Source organism: Eriocheir sinensis, chromosome 23 (assembly GCF_024679095.1).
Source record: "Eriocheir sinensis breed Jianghai 21 chromosome 23, ASM2467909v1, whole genome shotgun sequence".
Taxonomy (NCBI): domain Eukaryota; kingdom Metazoa; phylum Arthropoda; class Malacostraca; order Decapoda; family Varunidae; genus Eriocheir; species Eriocheir sinensis.
Genome location: NC_066531.1, coordinates 8,285,263 through 8,310,085, shown reverse-complemented (window position 1 = coordinate 8,310,085; position 24,823 = coordinate 8,285,263).

Genomic DNA, 24,823 nt, shown 5'->3' with positions numbered 1-24,823 from the left:
TGGTGAGCTTGATGGCCGAGTCGAGTTTCCTACAACCCCATCAAGTTCACACCCTGTAGAGAGGCATTTTTTTAATCAAAGTGAACAATGGATGCAAATGGTCACTAAAACTAGTTATTATACTTGGTGTCACAAAGTCGGGCAAATAATTTAGGGAAGGACTCCCGGACTTGTCGTCACTGATGAGGTAAATGATCTCGTGCACTCATTGGGCTATAATATATACATTGTTATAATGTGTATTATTGTCTTGTTACTATATATTACCTACTGATAATGGAAATACATGTCAGGATTAATCATCAAATACAAGGAAAATAGAATCATGTATGGAAATTGTGAACTTTTAAGTTCATGTAACAAACAAGGCTTATTATACACAAAAAGGTTGGATACTTCAGATGTAAAAGATTTTTGGATATAACATCACCCCCTTACTCCATATTGGTTCTTAGTGTAACGATTTATCTTTCAATTACTCGCAGTTAATTATCTGCGATGCTATAATGTTTGGGTAGAGGCGCGCGTGGCCACCGTGGGAAGCCGGGACCTCCTGGGCAGTACGCTGTCCTGCCACGCCCACATGCCCTCCCAGGCCCTCACCACGGAGTTCCAGACAACCTCCGTCATCGTCAACGTCACGTGTGAGTTTTGTTTCCTAAACTATCCCCCCCCCCCCCCCACACACACACACATGCGCGTCCTCAAATACCCATTAGTGATGGCTCTAAAGTGTGAACGTATCTCTTTCCTTCGTTTAATAGCAACCGATTAACTTCTTGTTCTGGGAGTTCGCCGTTAGCCTAAATTTGTCACCATGATATACTTCATAAAGAGATCTGCTGTTCTGCTCTCAAAGCATATCTCACTGACTATGTATGTTTGTGTGTGTGTGTATGTGTAAGAGAGAGAGAGAGAGAGAGAGAGAGAGAGAGAGAGAGAGAGAGAGAGAGAGAGACATTTAATTATGGACTGTACACGGGCTAGACACGCTATCGCCAGCCTCCTCGTGTTGAGCTTGGACCAACATATTTCCGAATCTTGGGTACGGCTGGGACCCCTCCTCAACCACACGCACTTGGGAGAGGGACACAACCCTTGTCTAATATACGTTACCCATTTACTGCTAGGTGGGCAGAAGACAGTTCAAGCGGTTCCACTCCACCCGATAACCAAATGCGGGACCTCTCCGTTATGTGGTGAGAGTGGCAACCAGTTCCATATGGATGCTCTCTCTCTCTCTCTCTCTCTCTCTCTCTCTCTCTCTCTCTCTCTCTCTCTCTCTCTCTCTCTCTCTCTCTCTCAACTTAAATCTCAACTCATAATGCACACACACACACACACACACACACACACACAAGAACACAAGAACGCAGGAGTCTACAAGAGGCCGGTAGGCCTGTACGAGGCAGCTCCTTTGACCCTAAGCTCCCGTGTATCTAACCCCACCTAATATCGCTGTCCATGAATTTACCTAGTCTATTTTTGAATGTGACAATTGTATTAGCACTCACCACGTGACTGCTAAGCCTATTCCACTCATCCACCACCCTGTTTGTAAACCAATTTTTGCCCGTATCCCTGTTGAATCTGAATTTATCCAGTTCAAACCCATTACTTCGTGTCCTACCCGGTTCTCTTACCAACAAAACCTTATGAATGTCTCCCTTATTAAACCCCTTCATCCATTTATAAACCTCGATCATGTCTCCACGCACCCTTCGCCTTTCTAGAGAATTCAAGTTTAACTGTTTGAGTCTTTCCTCGTATGGCAAATTTCTCAACCCCTGAATCATCTTAGTCATCCTCCTCTGCACCGATTCTAACATTTTGATATCCATTCTATAGTAAGGTGACCAGAACTGAACCGCATAGTCAAGATGAGGTCTAACTAATGCTAAATATAGTTTGAGGAAGACTTCGGGGCTTCTGTTGCTTACGCTCCTTGAAATATATCCCAGTACCCTATTAGCTCGATTTCTAGCTTGAATGCATTGTGCCCTTGGACGAAGATCAGAGCTCACTAAGACCCCTAAATCCTCTCGCACCCAGACCTGCTTATGAGAGTGTCATTTAAGCAATAGTTATGTGAGGGGTTGTTCCTACCTACAATCAGAATACTGCACTTCCCTACATTGAACTCCATCTGCCATTTATCCGCCCAGTCATACAATCTATTGAGTTCACCCTGGAGAATACTAGCGTCCTGATCCGACTCAATTACTCTACCAATCTTGGTATCATCTACAAATTTACTAACATCACTACTAATTCCTGTATCTAAGTCATTGATATAAATAATAAACAAAAGTGGACCTAATACCTAACCCTGTGGGACCCCTCTCGTAACACATCCCCAGTCAGATCTTTTACCATTGATTTGCACTCTTTGCTTCCTATTGCTAAGCCACGCCTTGACCCAGTTCAAAACTTTACCCTCTACTCCGTGAGCCTGTAATTTAAGCAACAGTCGTTGGTGAGGAACTTTGCCAAACGCTTTACTAAAATCAAGATAGATTACATCATAATTTTCATCTCTGTCAACCGCCTCAAATACTTTATTGTAGAAGGACAAGAGATTGGTGAGGCATGACCTACCTTTTGTGAACCCATGCTGCGAGTCGTGAATTAAGCTATGTTTCTCTAAATGCTCCCGAATGTTCCTGGCTATTATGGACTCCAGCATCTTGCCTATAACCGATGTTAAGCTAATTGGGCGATAGTTTGAAGCAACTGACCTGTCCCCCTTTTTAAAAATCGGCGTCACCTTAGCTACTTTCCATAGGCTCGGCACATAGCCAGTATTTACCGACATCTTAAAGATGTCGGTTAGTGGGTCATTGAGTACATCACCTAATTCCTTTAATACCCTCGGAAATATCCCGTCAGGACCTGGCGACTTGTTCTTCTTAAGCTTATCTATCTCATCCTGAACTACTTGCCTGGTAATGATTATATCCCTCAATTTATCGCCATCCCCGCCCTCGTACACCTGAACTCTTTCCGGTATAGTCATTCGATCCTCCTGTGTGAATACTGAAAGGAAGTAGTCGCTCAATAATGTGCTCATATTTTCGTAATTTTCTACTAGCTCCCCTGTGTTTGTTTTCAGCGGTCCAATTTTCTCCCGTGTTTTTGTTCTCTACATCAGAAAGAAGCCCTTAGGATTACTTTTCGCCTCATTTGCTACTTTGATCTCATAGTTCCTTTTTGCTATCCTGGTGTTTTTCTTCACTAATCTAGATAGTTCGACGTACCGGCCCCTGAGACACACACACACAAACACACACACACACATGATGTTCATACCTGTGAGTGGGTTTTCAGCAAAAATCCTCGTTGACGAGCAGCACACAACGCTGACAGCCGAGTGAAGTAATAACGTACAAGATAATTTACTGGATCTGCACAATAAATATCTTCAGCTATCTATCTATCCCCATAGAGGGGAGGGGAGGCGGTGGCTGAGTGCTTAGCGTGACGGCCCCGCGTTCAGAAGCTCCAGGAGGGACGAGGGTTCGAACCCTGGCCGCCGCACTGCTGAGGTTTTTCAGTCACCGCCGAGTGGCCTAAGACTACCCACATGCTGGCCTGAAGACTACCCTTCAACCTGGGCTCTAGATAATCTCTCCAAACAGAGGCTCAAAGATGAGTTCCGGGGGGCAGCATGAGCCAACACAAGATGGCGCCACTATAAACACTCGCCTGCGCCAGAACGGGCTGGGCCGACCATCAGGCCCCACCGGAAAGAAACCTTGGGCCGACCATCAGGCCCCACCGGGAAGAAGCCTACCGGCGCAATAGGCTGCGACGTAAAAAAAAAAAAATAATAATAATAATAAATACATCTTTTTCTATCAGTGTGCAGGTTTACATTTGCAATTGTCAACCTATCTATGGATTTAGTTACCTATTTGACTTGTCCATCAACCCATCGACAAATTTGTCTAGCTATCTTCCTATCTATTGTTTTACAGTACCGCCATTAACAGTGAGGATCCTGAGCTCCGGCGCGTCAGTCTCGGCGGGAACGGAACTGCGTCTGACCTGCCGTGCCGCGGGTTCCCACCCGCTAGCCCAGCTCATCTGGTGGGAAGGTCACCAGCGACTATCACCGGTGTCCTACGTAGTGAGTTTGACAGGAAAAATATAGCGGGGGGAAGGGTGAGACAGGGAAGAATAAACAAATGTGTAAGAAGGAGGAAGGGAAGGAGGAAGTGAATGAAGAAGAGGAAGATGAAAATTAATTTGTATGAAATGGCGAATGATTACGCCATGAATATTAAAAGATAGATAAACAATGAGGAGAAAGGGAAAAGGCAAGATAAAAAAGTTGTCGAGTAGAAGAGAGCATGCGTAAGGTATAGGAAAAGAAGACTTTGTGAAGTAGCATGGAAAAAAAAAACTTTAATATTTAGTAACGGCAAAACACAAATTCAAACATCATAGACTGAATAGAAAAAGTAAAGTAGACGTGGTAATGGAACGGAAAAAAAGACATAAGAGATGAAAGTATGAAAGATGAACGGAAGGGCATGAGGAGCCGAACGTAAGAACCACGAAATGGAGAGTAGAATCCCGCCGAATGCTGAGTGCGCGCGGCTTTGTAAACTTCGGCAACGGCAAAAGGTTATGTGTGAAAAATTTCTGAATAAGCGAGTAGCGCGGAGGGGAAAGGCTGAAGAGAGGTAAATCCGAGAGGCTATAGAAAAATGAGAGGAAGAAAGACAAAAGCAGGGGGAAATTTAAGAATATGTAAGAAAGGTATCAGCAGTTGCTCCTAATACTATTTTTGTTCTCCTTTTTACAAACATCTTCTGTTGACAGCGTCTAAGACATGCAGTGTGAGAAAGAGTGGGAGAGGAGAGTAAGTGAAAATGCGGAATATAATTAAAATAAACAGCTATGATATACGTACACTACTTGTTCCATTTTTTTTTTGCCATTTCCAACTTATGAAGAAAGTACTGATTAACCATTTGACAGCATAAATATCGTTTCAGATTACTACGCAGTAATTTAACAGCTTTCTGAAGTATTTATTACAAATTCATAAACTGTATTCATTGAATTTAAAAAGTCTATGTAAATGACCTCTAGAAATTACACTGGTAGACTGATCAGAAATGAGTTTCACAGCAAGACTGTCATCATAATGCCACCAGCTTCTTAATACCAACAAGAAAAACTTAGTTATAGGCATTAAACTCTACGGATACAGCAAGCCATTTTTACCTTTTTCGACAGCTTTCGTGATGGACAATCATGGGGACACCTCAAAATTATTCTTCACTCATTAGATATTTATTTTGTATCACTGTATAAGTCATACGTTAGGAATACGGGTAATAGTCTTGCTAGTCATCCTCCGTGTTAAAATGAGTTCCTGGTTCACTCCCTGACAGCCACTCATCCTACCCACTCCCTTGAAATACACCTGGGCCCGTATCCTCGACAACTATTAATACTAAACTTGGTATTAACTTTCGACTTTGGTATTAACTTCACTCTCAAAGTGTATCCTCAACAACTATTAGCCTAATACCTACTCTTAACTTTGGTATTAACTTGAGAGTGCTGGCGAGGACTTCTAAACACTTAATAGTAAAGTTAAAAGTGAAACCCAGACCCAGACCCATATCAACATGGCCCCCGGACTTCCTCTTCCAGCCCGCCTCCGCAATTTAGATTTTGATAGGGCGCTTTGGAACTGTATAACGATGGTGAACTTGTCAAGACATACATATAAGACCGTGCAGGAATGGAGTATGTGACTGATTTGGTGAGAAGAGGGCTACAAGATCCAGTTCAAAGGGAGCATTCCCTCACCCCGGGGTTGAAGGTGATTTTGACTTAAAGGTACTTGGCTACAGGAAAAATGCTGCAGTATTCAAGTGATGAGTTAGAGGGTAAGCCAGAGTAGTGTAAGCAGAGTGATTGCGGAAACTCTGGCCACCCTCAGTGACCCATAGGTAGTCGGGAGGTTTATCCAGTCTACCCTTGATAGGGTGGAGATCCGTGTAAAGCAAGCAGAATTCTACCAACTTGCCGGTGTTGTGGGAGTGATAGACTGCAATCATGTGAAAATAATGGCACCAAAGGAAAACGATGTAGTTTATGTCAACAGAAAAAAAAATATACATAGCTTGAACATACAATTAGTGTTTGATGCCTTTGTTATTGATTAAAATGTGAAATATTCGAGTTAAGGACAACAAAACATGGGAAAAAAACTTTTATTTGTAGCAGAAAGGTACACACATGCAAATGAAAAAGATGACATTAAAATTGCATTAAAATGTCATTTAGAATATGATTTATAATTATTGCTGCCGGTTATTCATATTGAGATAATGGTGGTAAGAAAGCTTGTTAGAGACGTCTGCCAGTGTGAGGGAGGAGGAACGAAAGGTCGAGGTGACCACATCGCGAACATCATGACTTATGAGTGAAGTAAAACGAGGTTACTTGGTTTCTGTTTACAAAGTTCCAAGTGGAAAAACAACTTTATTGTGAATTCAGTGTATACTTTTCTGGAGTATTGTGTTTACTGAGTGAATTGGTGACCAATCTGTTGCTATTTGTGTCTTGCTTGAAGATATTCATCATTGAATTCAAAGCTATGGTATTAATGTGCAATAGTCATCATAACAAAATACGTAGTAATTAATTATATATGTCAACCTATTTATTTTCATGAGATCATGGTATGACCGCTGAAAACATAGCTTTTTATCTTGGCTCCATTACAAATTCAGTATATAATTACTCTATTAGTGGAATCTAGTTTTCAGCATCTTTTATTATTATGCCAATATTCTAAGCACTCAGCTTGCAAACATGCTTAGGTTTATGTTGTCAGTTTGGGTCGGACTTATGTGAACACTTTACCAAGTGACCTAAGATTACTCAATGCTCGCTAAGCTATGGTATTAACGTGCAATGGTCATCATACCAAAATACGCAGTAATTAATTATATATGTCAACCTAATTATTTTCATGAGATCATGGTATGACCGCTGAAAACATAGCTTTTTTTATCTTAGCTCCATTACAAATTCAGTATATAATTATTCATATATTCAATAAAGTAGTGGAATCCAGTTTTCAGCATATTTTATTATTATGCCAATATTCTAAACACTCAGCTTGCAAACACGCTTAGGTTTATGTTGTCAGCTTGGGTCGGACTTACGTGAACACTTTACCAAGTGACCTAAGATTACTCAATGCTACCATATAGGTATACTACATCTTTGATTGTGAGTTCATCAGAGAGCACTGGAGAGCAGCATGAGTCTAATTAGGTGCTAATGAATATCCTGCCTGCATCACAGACTACATAAAATGCAAATATGATCAGTGACTAAAAGGTGTTATAAGCTAATTATATATATATATATATATATATATATATATATATATATATATATATATATATATATATATATATATATATATATATATATATATATATATATATATATATATATATATAACTGTCTGCCCTAATGTCCCTCCCACTTTTGAAGGCCAAATGACGCCCCTGATTGTAACAACGCATCTTGTAACACCCATGACTGGGTGCCGGTGCAAATCTCCTCATTTAACACCGAGAAATTAATCTAGGCTCTAGGGAACTCGGAAAAATCCAAGTTAGAGAGAGCTGGCTGTGGGGATTGAACCAGTGACCTTCGACATACAAAGCCATGTCTGTCAGTCGAGCCAATAAAGGTAAAGGTAAAGTTGGGGCATACGCTATAGCAGCGCGTGACCTCGGTGCTCATCTCCGTAACATTGGGCCTTGATCCTGTGGTGAGAGGGAGCCCATTACCCCTGGACACAGGGCCAGTGTGACATCCGGGCTACCACAGTTTCCCCAGGTAGTCACTTATCGACCAGCCCGAGAGGGAGGATGATCAGCTGGGTGAGCTGCACGCCGACTGCCCAGGCCGGGATTCGAACCCGGGCCCGCGTAGAAGCCAGGCATGCTGACCACTAGACCACGGAGGCGTATTGGAGCCCAATCTCAAGTGAACCCACTCACAATGGCACACAATTTTTTTTCCGGTAAATTTTGTGCTTTGAATGAATTTGCTAATCATTTCTGTCGAAAAACAGCACAAATTATTTTTCACCCCTTCCACCCTAACCTCCTCAGTAATAAAAAAAAGTGACAAAATCATAGCCTTGAGGCAGTAATATTCAGCCCCAGCATCAAAAAATTATACTGCTGCCCTATGAAAGGCATCTCTTAACTCCGATGAAGTAGGTGGTGACTGGTGGAGCAGCTTCATTGTCATCCCTTGCAGTGGCTGGTGTCATTGGGCCAGCAGATGATGAAGCAGTGGCTGGTGTCATTGGCCCAGCAGATGATGAAGCAGTGGCTGGTGTCATTGGGCCAGCAGATGATGAAGCAGTGGCTGGTGTCAGGGCCAACAGATATTGAAGCAGTGGCTGGTGTCAGGGCCAACAGATATTGAAGCAGTGGCTGTTGCCGGAGCAGCTAATGGTATATTTTCCACAAGTAATGAACAATGTGCTGGGATGGTCTCTAGCAATACTGATAAAGTGTGTATCTACAAAGAATATGAATTTAAGGGTAATTAATAAATTGTTTTAATAAGAATATAAAAGTTTTTGCCAAAAACATACAGGCCAGTCAATATTTCACTGCTGCTTGACTGTTGCTGCTGTCCTATCCCTAGCACATCATGTCAATGCTGAATGGCTCTGGTACCACTTCAAATACATGAGACGAGCAGCCTATGATGTCATACACCAGTTTATCTACCACAGTTAATGTCATAGTTATATAGGCAGGCGCCTGCGTATCTGTGGTGCCACATGTGTGGGGCACTCAGGTGCTGGGGGAAATGTCATTTTTATGATGGGGCAGGGGTAAACAAGTGTATGCTGTGAGGCCTTAGTGTGGAAGTTCCCTGCCTGAACTGTGCAGCTAATCCCCCATACAGTGAGGGCCTTTTTTACTCCCTCAGGGGCTGTGCAGCTGAGAGAGTGGTGTACATGAGTGTGAGTGTGTGAGTAAGAGTGTGCCTGTCTTGGCTAAAACCCTTCACTGGGGGAAGACAACCAAGGTATTTAGATAGATTGATAGTCATTGACAGATGAACATTAAAAAAAATTATATATCAAATATGCAGTTCACTGCTATGAACTTATTAACTTTAAGCTGAAATAAAGGCACTGTGGCCAGTATAGCTGCATTCTGTGAGCACATAAAAAACTAACTAATATAAGTTTTACATTTAAAGACATAACAACTAAAAAAAATTACCAGTCTGCCGCTGCTCATTCTTGCACTTGGCAATGCAAGGCTTTGATTTTTGTTGTACGTTGTACCAACGCCTCTCACAGTCATCCTGCGTACGGGGTCCACTCCCAGGGAAGGCACTGTCAGGGTATAAATGTGAAGCAAGTTTCTTAATCGTTTCACTATGGCATGCTTTTTATTTCCCATACCTTCTCCAATAACATTTAATACATGCTGTGATGGAAAACTTAATCATCACCAATATTTTATTTACATGCATCATAAGACATTAACTTTTTAGTTGTTATGAACATGGCCATAAATACTACTTTTCATTACCTACTTTTCTAAAATGCTTTTCTCTAAGTAGGATGATATTACAGCTATACAAAAAAATTCAAAGCAATAATCTTAATTCCATTCTTTTGAGTACTTCTAACCTAACATTATATCACCAGAAACTGTTTGACCAATGCTATCAAAATAATATTTTAATCTTACTTTACCATTCTCATCAAATCTACCTATTCCGATATAGTCTTAACATAAAATATTTGTAAAAGTGTTGAGAGCCTGGCATGCCCAACCCACCCACCCCCCCAAAAAAATCTAAATAAGGAATAAATAAAATAACAGGTAAATATGACTTGACTCTCTTATACTAACCCCCTTTCCACCCTAACAAACTTGGGGACCTACCATGTTAGGTTAGGTCGTGTTTGGTAGGACATGTTTAGCAGGAGTTGGTTTAGTTATGTTAGATTGTTGAGGGAGTGGGGGTTGCAGCAGAAATGGTCATGATGATGCTATTTACATGGAGCAGTAGGAAAAAGTATGTCCTGTTTGGAAACTCTGTGGTTGTGTTTGTATACAAAAATACCCATTTGACGAGGTTAGGTTAGTTTGCAAGTTACTTGAATCATGGATATGTGAATATGTAACAAAAAAATAAAAGCGTTAACCTTAATTTCATTATCTTGAGTACATTCCAATCTAACATTATATCACCATAATCTGTTTGACCAATGCTATAAATATACTATTTTAATCTTACTTTACCATTCTCACGAAACCTACCTATTCCCATATAGTCTTGACAAAGTACTTGTAAAAGTGTCCATAGTCTGGCATGCCTAGCATCCCCCCCCAATAAAAATAAATAATAAACAAATAAAAATAAATAAAGAATAAAAAAAGGGCAAATATGCCTTAAGTATCTATACCATCCCCCCCTTCCCCACCAACAAACTTGGCATGTTAAGTTAGGATGTGTTCGGTAGGACGGGGCAGGTTTGGCACTTGGGGACCTACCATGTTAGGTTAGGATGTGTCAGGTAGGACAGGTTTAGCAGGAGTTGGTTTAGTTATGTTAGATTGTTGAGGGAGTGGGGGTTGCAGCAGAAATGGTCATGATGATGCTATTCACGTGAAGCAGTAGGAAAAAGTATGTTCTGTTTGGAAACTCTGTGGTTGTGTTTGTATACAAAAATACCCATTTGACGAGGTTAGGTTAGTTTGCAAGTTACTTGAATCATGAATATGTGAATATGTAACAAAAAAATAAAAAAATAAAAGCGTTAATCTTAATTTCATTATCTTGAGCACATTCCAATCTAACATTATATCACCATAATCTGTTTGACCAATGCTGTAAATATACTGTTTTAATCTTACTTTACCATTCTCACAAAACCTACCCATTCCCATATAGTCTTGACATAAAGTACTTGTAAAAGTGTCCATAGTCTGGCATGCCTAGCATCCCCCCCCCCCCCCCCCCCAATAAAAAAATTATAAACAAATAAAAATAAATAAAGAATGAAAACAGGGCAAATATGCCTTAACTATCTATACCAACCCCCTCTTCCCCCCCAACAAACTTGGCATGTTAAGTTAGGATGTGTTCGGTAGGACAGGGCAGGTTTGGCATGGTCAGGTTTAGTTATGTTAGGTTGTTGAGGGAGAGGGGGTTGTGGCAGAAATGGTCATAATGAAACTATTCAGATACAGAATGAAAAGGTATGTTCTGTTTGGAAGGTCAGTGGTTGTGTTATTATGCAAAAAATACCCAATTGATTAGGTTAGGTTAGTTTGTAAGCTGATTGAACCATGAATATGTGATTACCAACCTTGTTACAGCTTCTGCCACTTCAGTCCATGCTCTCTTCTTATCCTCAAGGGTGATACTCTTCCCATAACACCCTCTGATTATACGTATTTTTTCTTGAATGTGATGTAAGAAGACCGTTTCATCTGGCGACCAATTAAACTTACTCCTTTTCTGCGCTGGTTCTCCGGCCCGTAGATCATTGGGGCAGATGACGTGGTTATGGTGCGATAATTTCAGCAGAGCAAGTCGTGACGCAGGAGGGGAGATAAGGGTATTGACGAGTGACGGAGTAAAAACAGCCTTTGAGGCTGCTTCTATCTGCCACAAAACTCAGTATTTTCTTGTGTTTGCCATTTATTATGTTTATGTTGTACATTTATACATATTTTCTTTATTTTTCTTTTGAAATATATACTTAATTCATGTCGGATGTTTACGTTTTGCACGGAGGCGTCCTTAGCAACGAGCCCGCCATAAAGAAGAAGAAGAAGAAGATAATAGTAGCCAGGGATTTGCTAATACTTACACTCAAAGTTGACGAGGATAGCTTTTACTCTTAATAATTTGAAACTATTAACTTTGATAGTAACTTTAAGAGTAAAAGTTAATAGCTCTCGAGGATACGGGACCTGACCTCCGTCACATTTTTTCAGTTATGTTTTTATTGGTAACGGAACCAGCACACATTTAAGCTACGTGATGAACAAAGGATGATATAGATGAGGTACATAAGTAAGTGCCTCTTTTGAGAAACCGTGAAAACACGCGTGTATGGCGTAGCACTCAGCCCAGCATACAGAGGCTTATGTGCCCAAGTCCTGGCGTGCTCCTCTCTGAAGGAGGATGCAACGTGTTCCTATGAATTATTCAAATATTTACTTATATCGCATGTTTCTTTAACCTGGCTATATCATCGTGTTCTGGTGACCTCTCTATGGGGAAAAGTGGATTATTTCAAGAATAGATAAACTTCTAAATGGCAAAGATATGCAATAAGTTAGGGTAGGCGGTGGCTGAGTGGTAGCGTGCTGGGCCCACATTCAGCACGTGATGGACGACGCGAGTTCGAATCCCCACGCTACCATCTCGGATTTTACAGTCACCGCCGAGTGGCTAAAAACTACCCACATGCTGTCCTGAAGACCACCCATCAACCATCTAGAAGAAACCGTCCAAGTGAATCAAGAAGGAGTTCCGGGGGGCAGCATGAGCCAAGAGAAGATGGCGCCACTATAAACACTTGCCTGCGCCATGACGGGCTGGGGCCGAATACCATCCAGGACCCTCAAGCAAGCCTACCGGCGCTATAGGTTCAGACGTCAGAAAAAAAAATAATATGTACCAGACAAGCAAATTTCCTTTTCCTTTTTCCTATTTCATTATTTCACACACACACACACACACACACACACACACACACACACACACACACACACACACACACACACAGATGTTTTGTTCTCCTTGCCGTCCTCTCCCCCAGGTGGAGGCGGGAGGCAACGTCACCAGCGCAATGCTCAAGCTGCTGGTGAGGCGGGAACACAATGGGGCGACGCTCACCTGCACCGCTTCCAACCCCGCCCTGCCCGGGGAACGCCACCTGTCAGACTCCATCAAGCTGAGCGTCTACTGTGAGTAAAAGGGAAGCTGTGCGAGGGGGAGGGAGAGAGGTTACGCCTTTTATGTCAGAGTGCAGGTCGAAGGAGATGATGTAGGATTGTTGTACGCCTGTATATGCTGTGATAGGAGAGGAGGGTGTGTTAAGATTAGAAAGGACAAGGTGGTAAGACCGTTATGGAGTGGTTAGGCTGATTATCTTGTGTCCAGTCTGTTTCTTTTATTTCAAGGGGGATTTTGCTGTGTTGTACATACCCGTGATGTTATATACAAAGAGTATGTGTAGGGAATAGTCTGATTGAGGTGAGGAATAAGTGTCAGTGTGTTGTTGTAAAGGTGATGAAGAGAAGCCGTTTAGTGAAGGGAACGAAATAAGGTGAAAAAGGGAGACTGTTTTTCTCTTGAGGTGGAGGTGCTGTGCTATACATGTTTGTTGCTTATAGAGTTAAGAAAGGAATATTTGAGAGGGAGGGAATACAGGTGTCAACATTTAAGGTAAGAAATGAAGCTCAAGTTAGGGAATAAAGGAGAGAGAGAGAGAGAGAGAGAGAGAGAGAGAGAGAGAGAGAGAGAGAGAGAGAGAGAGAGAGAGAGAGAGAGAGAGAGAGGAATGCTGTGTAAATGGGAGGAAGCAAAGCTATCACACTGTCGTATAAAAGGAGCGGATGTAATGTTGGTATACGTCTGCGATGCTGCGCGGGTGTGGAAACAAGCTGTGTGCAAGAGAAGGGGAGGGACAAAGGTGTGTCTTTTATAAGTCGAACGGTAAAGATTTCAGTCCTTCTTGTTGCCAGGGGGAAGGGAGAGGTGTGTAAGGGAAAGAAAAGATGTGTCGCTCATTTTTCGTCTCTGCAATATTGGTTTAAGGGTGAAGGGGGGAAGTATGTGACGGGATGAGTCGATAGGCTGCCAGGTTACTTTTGATGTTAGAGGGAAGAAGGGAATTGGAGGTGTGTGTAAGAGCAAGGGGAGGTACCAAGGCATTCGTGTGTTACGATGGTGAGTTGTTCAGTGTTTTGTCAGTGTGTGGAAGTGAGAATCTGTGAGTGTGGGCGTGCTGTATAGTTGTAAGTTTATATTGCCTATCGCTAAGTCTATATACCAAGTAAAGTCATACGCAGGTTTGTGGGAGGAGACACGGCCGAGGCGTGGTTTATGCGTGACACTGCTTGGAGCCAAACTAGAGAATGTAGAAACAGGGATTTAGATAAAACGAGGAAAGGCGGTCTAGTTTAATCAATCACTTCAACATGCTCTCCCTCGCCATTTGTAGTCAATGAAATTACAGTCACGCAATGGCACAATAAAAAGACATTTTTTCGTCAGTGGTTTGCCTGAACGCGCTGTGAAAGAAGGCGAGAATGCACATCGAGAATGCACATACGACCCCAACTTTAGTCACCCCTGAACTGGCTCCAAGTGACGTCATCCCGCTGTTCCACATCAAATCCGCCTCCTGCGCGTATCGGTCGCTGTTTTGAAGCAGAGTGACTTGACTTGGTATATATAGACTTAGGCCTGTCGTATTTATAGAAATAATGTACGAAAGAATATTAGGGTGAGGAAAGGGCTCTGTGAGGGGAAGGGAATACATGCAACAGAGTGTTTTCGTTAGGGGAAGGGTGTTGTCTTGTAAATCTTTGTTGTTGTCAGGGTTAGGAATAGAGGCTGTGTGAGAGGGAGGAAAGGAAGGAAAGTTTGAAGGTATGTCTTTGTTAGAGTGGGAACATATTGGTCTTTTTTTTATTTTTACGGCTAAGGAAACAGTTCAAGGGCGTAAATAAAAAAAATAAAAAGGACCGCTACTCACTGTTCCTGAATGGAGATCAAAGGAGTGTCCAAAAAGAGAGGTCAATTTCGGGAGGAGAGGTGTCCTGATACCCTCCTCTTGAAAGAGTTCAAGTCGTAGGCAGGGAGGAGAGGTGTCCTGATACCCTCCTCTTGAAAGAGTTCAAGTCGTAGGCAGGAGGAAATACAGATGAAGGAAGATTGTTCCAGAGTTTACCAGCGTGAGGGATGAAAGAGTGAAGATGCTGGTTGACTCTTGCATAAGGGGTTAGGACAGTATAGGGATGAGCATGAGTAGAAAAACGTGTGCAGCAGGGCCGCGGAAGGGGGGGAGGTATGAAGTTAGCAAGTTCAGAAGAGCAGTCAGCATGAAAATATCGATAGAAAATAGAAAGAGAGGCAACATGGCGGCGGAGTTTGAGAGGTAGAAGACTATCAGTATGAGGAGGAGAGTTGATGAGACGAAGAGCCTTTGACTCCACTCTGTCAAGGAGAGCTGTGTGAGTGGACCCCCCCCACACATGAGATGCATACTCCATACGAGGGCGGACAAGGCTCCTGTAAATGGACAGCAACTGTGCGGGGGAGAAGAACTGGCGGAGACGGTACAGAACGCCCAGCCTCGAGGAAGCTGATTTAGTAAGAGATGAGATATGAAGTTTCCAGTTGAGATTTTGAGTTAAGGATAGACCGAGAATGTTTAGTGTTGAGGAAGGTGATAGCTGGGTGTTGTCAAAGAATAGGGGATAGTTGTTTGGAAAATTGTGTCGAGCGGATAGGTGGATAAACTGTTTTTGAGGCCTTGAAGGACACCAGATTATTCTTGCCCCAATCGGAAATAATAGTAAGGTCTGAGGCTAAGCGTTATGTTGCCTTTAGCCTTGAATCGTTAAGTTCCTGTGGAGTGGGTCTTCTATTAAAAGAAGTTGAATAATGCAGATTGGAGTCATCGGCGTAAGAATTAATAGGGCAGTTCGTTTTGGAAAGAAGATCATCAATGAACAACGGAAAAAGAGTGGGAGATAGGACAGAACCCTGTGGGACACCACTGTTAATAGATTTAGGGGAAGAACAGTGACCGTCTACCACAACAGAAATAGAACGGTCAGAAAGGAAACTGGAGATAAAGGTACAGAGAGAAGGATAGAAACCGTAGGAGGGTAGTTTGGAAAGCAAAGATTTGTGCCAGACCCTATCAAAAGCTTTTGATATGTCCAGCGCAATAGCAAAGGTTTCACCGAAACGGCTAAGAGAGGATGACCAAGAGTCAGTTGGGAAGGCAAGGAGATCACCAGTAGAACGCCCCTTGCGGAACCCATACTGGCGATCAGATAGAAGGTTATAAATGGAAAGGTGCTTTTGAATCTTCCGGTTAAGGATTGATTCAAAAGCTTTAGATAGACAGGGAATTAAAGCTATAGGGCGGTAGTTTGAGGGATTGGAACGGTCACCCTTCTTAGGCACAGGCTGTACGAAGGCGTACTTCCAGCAGGAAGGAAAGGTAGATGTTGATAGGCAGAGACGAAAGAGTTTGACCAGGCAGGGTGTCAGCACGGAAGCACAGTTTTTAAGGACAATAGGAGGCACTCCATCAGGTTCATAAGCCTTCTGAAAGTTGAGGCCAGAGAGGGCATAGAAAACATCATTTAGAATAATTTTAATAACAGGCATAAAGGAGTCAGAGGGGGGATGAGAAGGAGGAATATGCCCAGAATCGTCCAGGGTGGAGTTCTTACAGAAAGTTTGAGCGAAGAGTTCAGCCATAGAGACAGATGAGATGGCAGTGCTGCCGTCAGGGTTAAGAAGAGGAGGGAAAGAGGAAGAAGTGAAATTGGAGGAGATATTTTTGGCTAGATGCCAGAAGTCACGGGAAGAATTAGAAGAAGCAAGATGTTGACATTTTCTATTGATAAAATAAGTTTTGGTAAGTCGGAGAATAGATTTGGCACGATTCCAGGCTGAAATGTAAAGGTCAAAGTTAGCGGGTGTTCGAAGGCTCTGTAACCTTTTGTGAGCTGCCTCTCTATCTTTAATAGCACGAGAACAAGCATGATTAAACCAAGGCTTTTTAGCATGAGGAGTAGAGAAAGAACGTGGAATGTATGCCTCCATTCCAGAGATGCGCTGGGCACACACAGAGGGGTCTCTCTCCTGGAAGCAGTAATCATTCCACGGGAAATCGGAAAAGTACATCCTCAGGTCGTCCCACCGAGCTGAACCAAAATGCCAGAAGCATCGCCTCTTCGGTGGGTCCAGAGGATGTACAGGAGCGATAGGACAGGATACATAAATAAGGTTATGATCGGAGGAGCCCGACGGAGAGAACAGTTTGACAGAGTAAGCAGAAGGATTAGAGGTAAGGAAGAGGTCAAGAATGTTGGGCCTGTTTCCAAGACGGTCGGGAATACGTGTACGGTGCTGAACCAACTGCTCTAGGTTGTTGAGGAGAGCAAAATTGTAGGCTTGTTCACCAGGCTGGTCAGTCAAAGCCAGAGCTTGTTGAAAGCAAAGCTTGTTATATGTGGTTATCGTGTATGTCAATTTCAATATTCTTTCCTCGAGACCCGAAGTAGGGTACACCTCAAGCATACACTTAGGGCAGGCGGTGGCCGAAGTGATAGCGTACTGGACCCACATTCGCCGCGTGATGGACGACGCGGGTTCGAATCCTCACGCTACTACTCGGATTTTTCAGTCACCGCCGAGTGGCTTAAAACTACCCACATGCTGTCCTGAAGACCACCCATCAACCCGGACTCTAGAGGAAGCCGTCCAAGCGAATCAAGAACGAGTTCCGGGGGGCAGCATGAGCCAATGCAAGATGGCGCCACTATAAACACCTGCCTGCGCCATGACGGGTTCTGGCCGAACACCATCCAGGCCTCTCAAGCAAGCCTACCAGCGCTTTAAGCGTAGACGTAAAAAAAAAAAAAAAAAAAAAAAAGACGAGCAGCTAAGAGCGGGGGTTCTGCACCAAATACCAAGTTCCACTGGCCTCGAGCAACGTTGAGGCACAAGAATTCAACCAGCCCCACTGTTTCCTTATAGAGTCTAAACTGCCCTCTTTCGGATTCTATCCCTCTCTCCTTTATCTCCAGTTTCCTTTCCGGCCGTTCTATCTCTGCGGTGGTAGATGGTCACTGTTCTTCCCTTAAACCTATCAACAGTGGTGTTCCACAGGGCTCTGTCCTATCACCCACTCTCTTCCTGTTATTCATCAATGACCTTATTTCCATAACAAACTGTCCTGTCCACTCATACGCCGACGACTCCACTCTGCATTATTCAACTTCTTTCAATAGAAGACCATCACAACAGGTAATACATGACTCCAGACAGGAGGCTGCAGAACGCTTAACCTCATACCTTGCTATCATTTCCGATTGGGGTAGAAGAAACATTGTGTCCATTTTTTTTTAAAACAAAGGAGGCAGCTCAAGGGCACAAAAAAAGGAAACAATAATAAAAAAAGCCGAAAGAGAGGTCAATTTCGGGAGGAGAGGTGTCCTGATACCCTTCTCTTGAAAGAGTTCAAGTCGTAGGCAGGAGGAAATACAGATGAAGGAAGATTGTTCCAGAGTTTACCAGCGTGAGGGATGAAATAGTGAAAATGCTGGTTAACTCTTGCATAAGGGGTTTGGACAGTATAGGGATGAGCATGAGTAAAAAGTCGTGTGCAGCGGGGCCGCGGGAGGGGGGGAGGCATGCAGTTAGCAAATTCAGAAGACCAGTCAGCAAGGAAATATCGATATAAGATAGAAAGAGAGGCAACATCGCGACGGAATTTAAGAGGTAGAAGACTATAAGTAGGAGGAGGAGAGCTGATGAGACGAAGAGCCTTAGACTCCACTCTGTCCAGAAGAGCTGTGTGAGTGGAGCCCCCCCACACGTGAGATGTATACTCCATACGAGGGCGGACAAGACCCCTGTATATGGATAGCAACTGCGCGGGGGAGAAGAACTTGCGGAGACGATACTGAACGCCCAAAAACTCAATTACTCCACCTATCAACTCGACACAATCTTCCAAACACCTATCCCCTATTCTTCGACAACACTCAGGTGTCACCCTCTTCAACACTAAATATCCTCGGTCTATCCTTAACTCAAAATCTTAACTGGAAACCACATCTCCTCTCTCACTAAATCAGCCTCCTCGAGGTTGGGCGTTCTGTATCGTCTCTGCCAGTTCTTCTCGCCCGCACAGTTGACATCTATATACAAGGGCCTTGTCCGCCCTCGTATGGATTATGCATCTCACGTGTGGGGGGGCTCCACTCGCACAGCTCTTCTGGACAGAGTGGAGTTTAAGGCTCTTCGTCTCATCAGCTCTCCTCCTCTTACTGATAGTCTTCTACTTCTTAAATTTCGTCGCGATGTTGCCTCTCTTTCTATCTTCTATCGATATTTTCACGCTGACTGCTCTTCTTAACTTGCTAACTGCATGCCTCCCCCACTCCTGCGGCCTCGCCTCACACGAATTTCTGATCAAGCTCATCCCTATGCTGTCCAAACCCCTTATGCAAGAGTTAACCAGCATCTTCACTCGTTCATCCCTCACGCTGGTAAACTCTGGAACAATCTTCCCTCATCTGTATTTCCTCCTGCCTACGACTTGAACTCTTTCAAGAGGAGGGTATCAGGTCACCTCTCCTCCCGAAATAGATTTCTCTTTTTGGCAACTCTACTATATTTAGGAGCAGTAAGTAGCGGGCTTTTTTTTATTATTGTTTTATTTCTTTTTACGCCCTTGCACTGTCTCCTCTGCTGTAAAAAAAAAAAAAAAAAAAAAACGGATATACTTCCCTTCGAAGCTTTAGCACGGAGCGGAAACTGCCAGTTGTTAGAAAGTAGACAGAAGAAGCAATAAACATACAAAAGGCTGACACGACCCCGGTGGAAATGCGTGTTTTATATTGTTGTTTGGAGAGCCCGAGCGAGCGGTGGTGTGGGAGTTACGGCGGCGTAGTGGAGTGGGACGAGGTAGGGAAAAGGAGAGTTATTATTATTTTTTTTTATTACGTCGTGGCCTATTGCGCCGGTAGGCTTCTTCTCGGTGGATCCTGATTTCCTGATGGTCGGTCCAAGGCTTCTTCCCGGTGGGGCCTGATGGTCGGCCCAGCCCGTTCTGGCGCAGGCGAGTGTTTATAGTGGCGCCATCCTGCATTGGCTCATGCTGCCCTCCCGGAGCTCATCTTTAATCCTAGAATCTAGAGTCCGGGTTGATAGGTGGTCTTCTGGACAGCATGTGGGTAGTTTTAAGCCACTCGGCGGCGGCTGAAAAATCCCAGCTTGGTGGCTTGTCCTGTCTCTATTCTGATCCTGTACTGGTCCAGCACCAAGTCAGGCACCAGTGAATCATTGCCATCTCTTACAAGAAAAATATTCAAAAGCATAAAAAAATAAACTATTAGTCCTACCTATTATTTTTATGTGAAAAACTCATTTTGGATAATGTATATTAAACTATGGTTTCATTTAACATTGGCCAGGTTTAATACAAGAAAATGGCCTTATAAGATTGAAACAAAGAATCAGTGGAAACACGAAAAAAAAAAAAAAAAAAAAAGTAAATAAAAAATCGATTTAAAAAAAAAAAAAAAAAAGATTTAATTCACTTATCACATATAACGACGTACAAGGGGTGCAGGTTATCTCACCAATCACATTTACCGACGTACAAGGAGTGCAGGTTATCTCACCAATCACATTTACCGACGTACAAGGAGTGCAGGTTATCTCACCAATCACATTTACCGACTTACAAGGGGTGCAGGTTATCTCACCAATCACATTTACCGACGTACAAGGGGTGCAGGTTATCTCACCAATCACATTTACCGACGTACAAGGAGTGCAGGTTATCTCACCAATCACATTTACCGACGTACAAGGAGTGCAGGTTATCTCACCAATCACATTTACCGACGTACAAGGGGTGCAGGTTATCTCACCAATCACATTTACCGACGTACAAGGAGTGCAGGTTATCTCACCAATCACATTTACCGACGTACAAGGAGTGCAGGTTATCTCACCAATCACATTTACAAACGGACAGGGAGTGCAGGTTATCTCACCAATCACATTTACCGACTTACAAGGGGTGCAGGTTATCTCACCAATCACATTTACCGACGTACAAGAAGTGCAGGTTATCTCACCAATCACATTTACCGACGTACAAGGAGTGCAGGTTATCTCACCAATCACATTTACCGACGTACAAGGAGTGCAGGTTATCTCACCAATCACATTTACCGACGTACAAGGAGTGCAGGTTATCTCACCAATCACATTTACCGACTTACAAGGAGTGCAGGTTATCTCACCAATCACATTTACCGACGTACAAGGGGTGCAGGTTATCTCACCAATCACATTTACCGACGTACAAGAAGTGCAGGTTATCTCACCAATCACATTTACCGACGTACAAGGAGTGCAGGTTATCTCACCAATCACATTTACAAACGTACAAGGAGTGCAGGTTATCTCACCAATCACATTTACAAACGTACAAGGGGTGCAGGTTATCTCACCAATCACATTTACCGACGTACAAGGAGTGCAGGTTATCTCACCAATCACATTTACCGACGTACAAGGGGTGCAGGTTATCTCACCAATCACATTTACCGACGTACAAGGGGTGCAGGTTATCTCACCAATCACATTTACCGACGTACAAGGGGTGCAGGTTATCTCACTTATCACATTTACCGACATAGGGGAAGGTGGGGCAAAACGGCACCCTTTAGGTTTCACTCCATTTTGCAGCAATTTTATAGTATATTCAGAGATAGTTGGTGTTTTTGCAATCTTTATTCATCATTAAACAAAATAAACTCTATTTGGAAGAACTACTTTGGATCCTTTATTCATGAATTAAAAACTAAAATAGCCACAAGTGGACCATTTTGTACATCGGGTGGGGCCAAACGGACCTCATGTATGGGGCAAAATGGCCCTCATATGGAAATGCTTGGTAACATGCCAAACATACGTTTTGACAGAGAATCACATTAGAAAGATTACTTAACAAAACTAAAATAATCTAGTTCTTATTCCATTAGAAAATAATTGCTCTTAGGCTCAGTGGCATGAACAACAATTAGTTCCTATAAACTACTCACAAATGAAAAGTGATATTACCTTCCTGAACATAAAGTTCTTATTCCAGTACAAAAATAAATGATCTGTGGCTCAACTCACCGTGTCTTGTATCATTTGTTTATATTCCCGCAACCCACATACGCTTGTTCATGGGGGCACATACCCTACTACATAATGCCTCCTTCTTCCTTCAGCACCTACAATTTTTACTTTCAACACCTCTGTCAACCCTTCACCCTCAATTACCTCCTCCACCCTAATGCCTTTTTTAACCATCAACATCACACCTCCTCCCTGTTTTATCTTTCTGTCTCTCCTCCATATGTTGTTTGCACCTTCTCCAATCCCCACCACCTCAATTGGGTCACAACTTAGTTTCCGTCAGCCCCACAATATCAGGTTCTTTATGTCTCAAATAGTCGTTAACTCTATCCACGATGAAACTATTCCATTAATATTCGTATATGTCACTTTCCACCCTTCCTCCTTTTCTGTTAGTTTTATTCCCTTCTTCATCTCGACCCTATAAACTACTTTCTCACTTTCATATCCATTACCCTCCAAAAAAACTCCCTCTTCTCTTCTTGCGATCTCTTCTCATTTAAATCACGAACCTCACCTCTAAAGGCGGCTTTACACCTGGCAATTCGCGGCTGGCAATACAGGCGCGGCAGCATTTTTGGTCTTGGTCTGGGTTTGGGAGCTCTTCTCGCGGCAAGTTCTCTGCAGCTGAGCGTGTCCGTCTTGTATTGCCGACTGGCGGCCGGGTGAACAACATGTCGGCGCCAATAAAAAAAGAAATGACAGATGCAGATAACAAGATTTGGAGCCGGGAGGCCGAGGTGGCATTGCTAGAGGAAGTGAGACAGCATCGACACTTGTGGGACCCACAAGATAAGCTCTACAAGAAGCAGAGTTTGCGCAAAACAACTTTTGAGAGAGTGGCAGCAACATTGCGGGAAATGTTTATCTCTTTGCGAGATATCGAAGGAGGTATAAGGAACGGTTATTTTCGTGTATTATATAATCACACTATGTAATGCCTGGGGGATGGGATGGCATGTTCCTCCTTTCTCCTTTGTTGTTAAATGCAACAATAAACAATCAATCAATCAATCAATACTACTTATGATAAAACTCGTTTACTTAAAGTATTTCTACAATATTAGGCTGATGGACCAAACTCATTGTGGTTTTAAGATATGGTAGTAGCCTTTTGGGGTGTCTGGGGTGAATTCATGCCCTTGCATTTACTAGCAGTTTACGTCTTGATGCTCCTGGCGGCTCCCCACGTGTGAAGGTACTTTCTCCCGAGCACCCATCCGGTCTAGCCGCTAGATCGTCATGGTGTATTGCCGGCCAGGAATAGCCACGTGTAATGTGTGTGTGTGTGTGTGTGTGTGTGTGTGTGTGTGTGTGTGTGTGTGTGTGTGTGTAATTCACCACGACCTGATCACGCATTGGTCTCGTAATCGCCAGCAGCAGGTACCCTCCCGACATGAGCAAGTGCTCTTTATCGTCGATCTATGGGTACTGCCAGGACCTCACACCACACACCACACACCTCTTTGCTCAAGGTGGGATAGTAGTCACTCCTAGTCAACGGAAAGAATCCGGCCTGAGCGGGCTGAAACTGCCGCCCTGTCAGATCGTGAAGCCTGGGAGTGTGTGTGTGTGTGTGTGTGTGTGTGTGTGTGTGTGTGTTTGTGTGTGTGTGTGTGTTTGTATAACATTAATAACACACAGATCAAGAGTCTCTCTCTCTCTCACACACACACACACCGAGAGAGAGAGAGACAGAGAGAGAGAGAGAGAGAGAGAGAGAGAGAGAGAGAGAGAGAGAGAGAGAGCAACTGCAGCTGGCCGTGCAAGAACCCGGAGAGCCTTACTGCACCCAAACCTCACTATCACCTGTCATCCTCGTCCATGTAGCTATCCAGTCGACTCAAACCAAGCTACCGTCGCTGCACTAACTATGTGATTGCTTAGTCTATTCCATTCCAGAGAGAGAGAGAGAGAGAGAGCGGGCCACACTTGCCATGGAGGTAGGCGGAGCTTGAGAGCCAGCCGGCAAATCAGCGAGGAGTGTGGCGCGGGGCTAGAAAACTGTACCTTCGTAAATATATAAAGGATGTATAGGAATTGTACTGTACTGTATTCATGCCCTACCTGTGATTCTTGTCTCTTCCTGCTGCAGGATAATGTCTGAGGGCGGCAGTCGGTGCGACGTGGCAATGAGGGTGATCGCGAAAGTCCACAGGCCGTGGGTCACGCCGGAGGAGATGGTGGCCGGCTACGACGAGTGGTCCGAGAACTACGAGGAGATGGTGAGAGAGAGAGAGAGAGAGATGCCTTCGGTACCAAGTGCCTACGCAGAATCATGGGGTATCGCTGGAATGATTTTGCGTTAAACCGGCGACTATTCCTTGAGGTCCGGGAGTGAAGTGATGCGGCCCCTGGGGTACCCACCTGTAATCACCCGCTTCCCCGTCCCCTTAGATGATCTGGAGAGGCTGGTACCGTGGCCCCGCCATCACGCTGGAGGAGGCGCTGCGTTGGGTACCCCCGGAGCGGCGAGCTAAGGCCAGGGTGCTGGACGTGGCCGCTGGGACGGGCTGCGTGGGCCGCGAACTCCACCGGGAAGGCTTCAGGTGGGTGCCGCAGGGCCGCAGACAGGGGGATGTCCGGTCACCATACTTAAATATCCTCCAGTCCACTCCCTCCTGCCTGCCAGTGCCTCAGCCTCAACACGAGTCTAACGCCAAGAGATGAAAATGATGTGTTGGAAATTACAGCTGCTTGTGTAGAAGCAGGGCCGCTGGGTGGGAACTGGGAGCGGGCAGGAGCGGCATTACTATAGTCCATCAACTCTAACTTAAAATTGAGCCCTGTGACTTGGCCCGGGGAAACACCCATT